Below are 7,528 nucleotides of genomic sequence, written 5' to 3' on the forward strand. Positions count from 1 at the left end.
TAAGACCGACTCCGGGACTTTTCTTCCTTATTTACTACTTACCTCGCTCATCTTCCCCCACCGAAGGGGACCAGGAACCAAGGGTCAGGCATGCTTAACGGCGTGGGTTTGCTTCCCACAATTTCAAGGGCTTGTTGTGTCAACTTGCTACAACTTTGGAGAAGTTGGAATCCGGCAGCGCCTTCCGCCCTTCAGTAAAGTACCAGCTGCAGCCACTAAGTTAGCTCATCCCGTTGGTTTGCATCTTCTCGTTGTCCAAGAAAGTATTTCTTTCTCGTGGTGTGGCTAATGTTAGTTCTGGGCTCAGCTGGGGATAGCCTTATATTTTCTGTATTTTTATTTCACGTGGATTGCTTTATTTTAGGTGTGTATTGGTTTTTATTTATTCCTTTTTTATCCTCATTTTTAGGGTAATATTGTACTGGGAAAGGACATTTATTATGCCAGTTCCCAATTCTAAGCGAGGCATTTCCCCCCTTAATTAATGCAGAGACTCTAAAAGAATTTCCCCCGGCCTGGCCAGCCATTGTAATGCATATACGGATTATTCACGTGGTAATGAGCACATTCGCCAGTTCTTGCTCACACATACGAATAAAAGAAACTTTGAATAAAGATCCAAATGATCTTGCTGGGGGGCAGGGAGGATATTCCCGGAATTTGAGGCAATCAACTATATGGAGTGTATATATTTGAAAAATAGAGATATATAAGAAATATGTATTGGGGTTTAGAGTAATTGCACTGCACTAACCTTTCTTTAAAAAAAAAAAAGCTCACAGGATCAGACTAAAAAAGCAACAACTTTTTGGCAAAATGCTCAGGTTCAAATATTTTGCAAGAGGGAAGAGAGCAATATTTTGGAAAGTTGAACTCCCATCCCTCCATATCTCCTAACCAAATGAAAGCCAAAATACTTTGTTTGCAAATATAAATTATTTTGATAAACTGCGTTTGAGGAAAATGATACGTATTTCATCATTCATTTGATCGGGTTAAATGTTTCCTCAAGCTGTGTAGTTTCATGACTAAATTAATACTGAACATATCATATTTTAATTATAATGTGATTTCCAAGAAGGGGGTAAACCCATAAACTTGCTCAGCAATGGTTATCTCCCAATGCTGAAGTTAGTTGTAGAGTGTTCAGTTCCTTCCCGGGGATCTTATTCTGCTCACTGAAACCATTCAATTTCCAGGCAAAGGGGGGTGAATTTAATGTTTTGTTAACCTTATACACAGAATAGAAATCTGCAGAAGGATGAGATTATAGTTTGTTCCCTCTGCAATTTTTTCTCTCCCCGCACTCCCCTCATACTTTAAATAAAGAGCGTTAAAATATTTTGCTGAGCTGTAGTAGATTAGCAAGGTTTCTTGCCAATGCTGGGAAGCTGGTATTACAGACGGTCCCAGGGGAAAATGGCTCACATTAACCACTAAATGAATATTTGACAAGGGCTCATTCGGAGGTATTATTACTATAAACGTGTCCCTACTGGACTTTTCAAGGGTCAAAGAGCAACGCTTCAATTAATTATTTAGTCTTCTAGTAGATTTGGTTGTAATAGCTGTACTTGTTTCTAGAACCGACACATTCTTATAGTAGGAAATCTCAGGAGAATCTTCTCCATCAGCAATGCCTTGGATTGAAATACACACAGAGCCCTGGCTGACTTTCTTATAAAACCTTTTCCTGGGCTGGGGGGGGGCGGGGTGAGGAATTATAGTCTCTTTTTCTATTTCATTTACTGTTTTTGGTTTAAAAGAAAAAAACAAGAACATAATAAGTTATCTTAATTTCTACACCATGTCTGCCAAGGTCTTTTAGGGCCTTGCAATTTGGGGTGGGGGGGGGGATTTGTTTATAACCTTTGCCTTTTCTAAGGGCGGATGTCACAGGATTTCAGAGACTCAGACAGGCCCTGAATTTAGAAAGGGTACACATTTCTGTTTGCCAATAAAATTTGGGTTTTTAAAATGGAAGGCTCTGTAGCCTAAGTACTCTGAGTTCTAGTAGTCTCAGAGTAAATTGGGGTACAAGGTCGGCTCTCCTCCCCTCCCTACCTATTGGTCTGAACACTTCCAGGTGTAGTGGTGGGGGGTGAGTGTTCCATTTCTGCCGTGTCATAAGTTCCCCTGTGGCCCTAGGTAAATGGTAAGGGAATGATTTTGAGAGAAAGATTCCTAGACAATAATATAAGGTGAATGAATAAGAGATAATCTGCGAGGAGTGGGGGGATGCGATGCAGTAATTACAAACCCAATTCATTCAGCTTTTCAGAACTTTTGTTGTGGGAGCTCCATTGACGGGTTTTGAGCTGCCAGTTTTCTCACATTAAAAAGAACCGATCAGCGCCTCAGGGGGACAAGAAATACCGCTTAACTGCATAGTGATGGGGTCTTCATTTAGAACCTTTACAAGAAGAAAATTAAACAGTGCCTTTGTGTGCACAAGGTTTACTTTTCAACTGCTAACAGTTTATAGCTAACTGCTCTGAGATTGAAGTTTGACTATGGTTTGATCGCCTGCTCGTTGGCACTGCTTATTTATTTATTGTAATTAAAAGACCTTTTTATATTCCCCTCCTTTTATTTTTTGCTCTTGGAGAATTTTGCAAAACTGGTCCTCATATTTTGCTTTGTGGAAGAAGTTTCCTTTGCTGTGAGCTTTAGCAAAGACTGGAGTTAACCTTCTCCAACACCACCCCCCACCCCATTATTGCCTTAAAATAATTTGCATCTCACTCTGTTTTTTATGCTGCTCTTGCCTTGGTTTCAGAGCAAAGGCTGCTTTTCAGGACAGCCATAAGTGAGGTTGGGGATGGGAGCTGATTTCTTTGCTTTCTTTTTTTTTTGACCAAAGTTGGAAGATGGCTGGGTAGATTTCATCAGGGACCTCGTCTATGAGGTGGATCTCTTAAAGACAGGAGAAGGGTGAGAAACTTTTGACCTTTACTGAGAAAAGATGGATAAAGTCCAAAGGAGCACGGCCTCCGGAGTTCTAGAGTAAACAGCTGTGGAAGGAGCTTTCCAAAGATAGGGAAATTGCCCAAACCAGAGAATTGGTTTGGTGTCTTTCATAGTTGCCTTCCATTAAAAACTTTCCTGAAAACCTGACCTCTGATATCACCCGGTGAGACTTGTAACCTCTCTGCCTTCTCACGATACCGTCCAGTTTTACAATTCGTGTTTTCGGTTTTTATGTTTTGCTTCCGTGGCCTTTAGGAAATAATGGACTTGACTTTCTTATTTTGACTAAGAGACTTCTCTTTGGGAGGCTGGGTTACTAAGGCAAGGCCAAGATTTCCCACTGCAGAGAGCTCTCTTTCTGGATGCGATGCGGACCTAGACGGATTTTATTTTATATTCTGGTATAATGGTGATATTTCTGATTTCTTGAGCGGTGCACTCGGTTTCTCTTCAAAAGCAAATAGAAGGTCCTCTCATTTCAGAACGCAAAGAAATTTGCTGCTTCTGGGCTTTTGGACTTGAGATGCTTGCTCTACTTTGCAAAGAAGTGTCAGGTGATTTAAAAGCTCCAAGGACTCATTCGTTTCATTACCCTCGTCTGCCTGCATGTACAGAATCAAGTGTGCACTGTTAGTAAAGATTTCGGCGCTTTGATCTATCGTTTGCCTCTCTCGCTGGGCCTCGGTGCGGGGCGCGGCGCGGGGCTGGGAGCGCGCCCGCCCGCCCTAGGGAGCGCGCCGCGCCCCGCGCCGGGAGCGGAGGCGCGGGCAGAGGGAAGCTGAGGCGGGCGGGCGCCCGGCCGGGGACCTGACGTCACCGCGGCCCTGGCCACGGCCCCCACGGGGCGCCCTGGGAAGGTGCTGCCTGGAGCTCGAGTTCTCTCCGCCCGGATCCTACCAAAACGGCCCGATTTCCTCTCTCAGGCCCGAGCACTCCCGCGTCGGGCAAGCCTGGAAAGTCACCCGAGGTGTCCTTGCCCCTCCAGAGGCCTCGACCTGACCCCAGCGCCAGCTCTCTCCATGTTGACCCAGAAGATGGATCTAGGCCCCAAATTTCCCAAATCAGAGGTCGTCCGACACAAGTCCTATCTTCCTGTTGCCTCTCATCCCAGGCCTTTACTTTTAAGAGGTTGTTTGTCTCTGATGCCGACGCTCAGCGTTAGCAATTTCTCACTTAGTCCTCCCTAATGCCAGAGGCTGGGAATTGGCATGGCGGTGGGAAGCTATGGGAGCGATCTGGGCTCCCTGGAATATTGGGTCCCCTCTAGAATCAGAGCAGGTAGGGATGGGAGGATGCAGACCCGTCACTTTCCCATTCTTAAAATAGGGATAATATATGTTTACCTCACAGAAGAGGAGTACAAAGCCACGGACATAAAATAGGATTAATTGATAGCTATTACTTTTCTTACTGTCCAGGGGAATTCGGTGATAGAGAAGGCAAGAGATTCTCATTTTAGACTCCAGAGATTAATACAGAAATTCAGGTCCTTCCTCTCCTTTCTGGTCTTAGGCAATGAAATTAGCCTTGTTCAGACCAGTCTTCCTCCTTTGCCAGTGCTCTTCCTGGCCTAGGGTTCGCCTAGGAAGTTATCCTGCAAACTTGCCATCCCTGGGCATCTTCCTGAAGGGAGGGATACCAGCATTCTGGGCAGGAGCCGCCCCCACCCGCAGAAGGCAGAAAAATAATTACTGTATTAAAAGGAGCGGTGAATTCTTCCCGAGGGTTCTTATCGCTGGCGGCCAGGCCAGAAGCGGGACTGCGCCCCCACCCCCACCTCGTGACGTCAGGGTCTGCAAGGCCTTGGGGATGAAATGATTCGTTTGAGTGTTCCAGAAAGGGCGATCCGAACACTTGCAGTACAAGGCCAGTGGAGCCGGTCTCCATCCCTACTACGCAGCCCCTGCTTTTGAGGCTGCGGAAGTTCTCGGCCCCCAGAGCATAACCAGACACAGAAATAGCCAGTCTTCAGACGTATACAGTCACGCACGCAACACCCATCACCATGGCCCCTGAGCTCATGGGTGCCCCCTTCTTCCTTATATATATATTTAAAATTATTTGATTCGCTAGCTAGAGTTTGTTGTGAGGTCTGAATGAGTTTTTAGTTTGTTTTGTTTTGAGACGCCTTTACAAAGTACACGGTAGCTTTATTTTATTTGGCCCTGAGTAAATTTCAGTGGTGGATTAAGAATTGGACTTCCAGGAGTTTTCTGGTTCTGATATGGAGTGCCGGTTAAGACAGTTGCTTCTGGCTTGCCATTGCTATGCCATTTCCCATTTTCTCTTTCCTCTATTACTCCTAAAAATTTGTCCAATTTTTTATAATCTTAGAGTCCAGAAGATGTTGCTGAGAGAACTCCTTGGAACGGTGATTTAAACTGTAGATAAGAGGAAAGACATTTGGTCCATGGACTCTGTGTAAAACGGATAGAATTATTTGTTGGCTGAAAGCACCTGGGCATTTCCAGAAGATGCACTTCCCAAGTTTCCTTTACAAATCAATTTAATTCATTGAATGCCCTTCCAATGGGAGGGGTCCTGGAAACTAGGCCTTATGTTCTGATATTGGTCCAGGAACTAACAGAGTAATGATTTGCTGAGAATTAGCCAATATTTCACATGCAGTCAGTTTAGTATCAACTCACATCCAGGTCGATTTCACTGTCACACTTAACAGCTCAAATCTGGGTTATTGCATAACATTAGTTTAATCAACCTGAAATCCTAAGTGGCAAACCTGTCTTCTCCTTCTGCTCAAAGTCTCCTTCCCTTTCTTTGTTTCCTCCTTCCTCCTACCTCCAAGGAAAATATCTTAAAATCCAGTTTCCCTGGTGAGAGTTTGTTTACTCCAACTTCTGAGAAACTAGACTAACACTCTCTCATCAGCTTTCTAAACACTCTCTCATCAGCTTTGGGAAATGGTGTAAAAACATCTTGGAATCTAAGATGGCAAAATAAACCTGAGCATATGGGGGGAAGACTTCGTTGTTAGGAAATTGATTTAAATGTTTAGCTCACACTTCAGCCTCGATGCCTCTCCTACTACCCTCTCTTGCTTCTCACTCACTGCCTGCCCCTGGCTCTTGGGTACCCCACCTCTATTAGCAAGCTGGTCCACTGGCATAAATTATGAATGCATCTCAAGCCGGCCCTTCTGATAAAATAAATCAGGGGCTTTTCTCTTTCGCACATTTCTGCTTTCATTCTCATTGAAACTTCTCCCTGTGCCATGCTGGAGTATCTTTCTACAAACTTACTATCCTCGTGTAAACTATGGAGGTATGTTTTCAATAGGAAAAATCAGGAGATCTTTTCTCAGGAAGCCTTACAAGTTAAGGATACAAAATATTTCATGGTTAGTTGTGTGAGCTTCCAAATTAGCTGCATATAAAGTATTTTAAGATTTTTTTTGGCTGTCACTGGCTGGCAATACTCATTTTGTGTGTGTGTGTTGGTTTGAAAAGCAGGAAGAAATGTAATGAATTGAGTGCTGTCAGAGATGTCTTCTGTTTGAACAATCTGCGATGGGCTGAATGGCAGGGACTCCCTCATCCAGTGCAGGTGCAGTAGAGCTGGGGAAGGGGGGAGGGGGGCTCCCTCTGTTCAGTCAAAAAGCACCATTCTCCACAATAGACCACACACTGACAGCCAGCGTGACATCAACTCACACTTTCATACTTTTTCCCCCCCGTCCATAGTTCTGAGTTCACAAAGTGGCCATACAGTAGCCTTGGTTAGGTTCCTTTAATGAACATTTTGTGGCTCCTATGACCAACATCGAAAAATCCTGAGCCCTGAGAGGAACAAATAGAGTTTTAATCGTGAGTTCCAAATCAAAATGTATAGCTATAGTTATTTAAAGTTTCGCTGGTCTCTCCACTCTCTCTCAATACCAGTGCCCACAATAGCCCCCAGATGATCTGAAAACTCCGAGTTAAAAAGTTCCTCTAAGACTTCCTTAGGTCCCAAGGCACTGTGTTCTGATGTCCTGAGCGAGATCATACAGGAAAGGAGAGAAAGCGTGAATGTCGTGTATTTATTTAAATTTAAAAAGACCTCTAGTATTTTATTATACTGCGTGAGAGGGTTAATCCTGCAAATGAACGGACATTAATCTTGTGGAGTGGAGTCGGTCCCCTTTTGAATTGGTTTTACTGGGGAGAGGGGTGGGAGATAGAGAAGGGGGTTAGGAAAGGCAGCAACCGTTTTAAAACTCTCCACAAAGATACTACCAGCCTTTGGCTGCCCCACCGCTGCAAGGGCCGCACCTTCCGAAGATTTCATTTTACATTTGTTTAAATTCAGGCCTTGACGCCTCAAGTTTTAAATAGAATTCTTCAAGGAGGGAACGCTACTAGAGAAACTATTCGAGTCCAATTCCTTCTTCCCGTCACCCCCATCCGGTTCCTACTCCTCTCCGCCCCCACCCCATTCGCCATTTCTAGGTCTGGGATCCCGACCTTTAGGAGAAAGAGGGAGGGGCGGGACAGGGCCGTGCGGGCGAGGACTGTTCCCCCAGCGCCGCCGCCGCGCGGGGCGAGATCCTCACGGCCCT

The sequence above is a fragment of the Equus przewalskii genome, chromosome 18 (genome assembly GCF_037783145.1).
Source record: "Equus przewalskii isolate Varuska chromosome 18, EquPr2, whole genome shotgun sequence".
Lineage (NCBI taxonomy): Eukaryota > Metazoa > Chordata > Mammalia > Perissodactyla > Equidae > Equus > Equus przewalskii.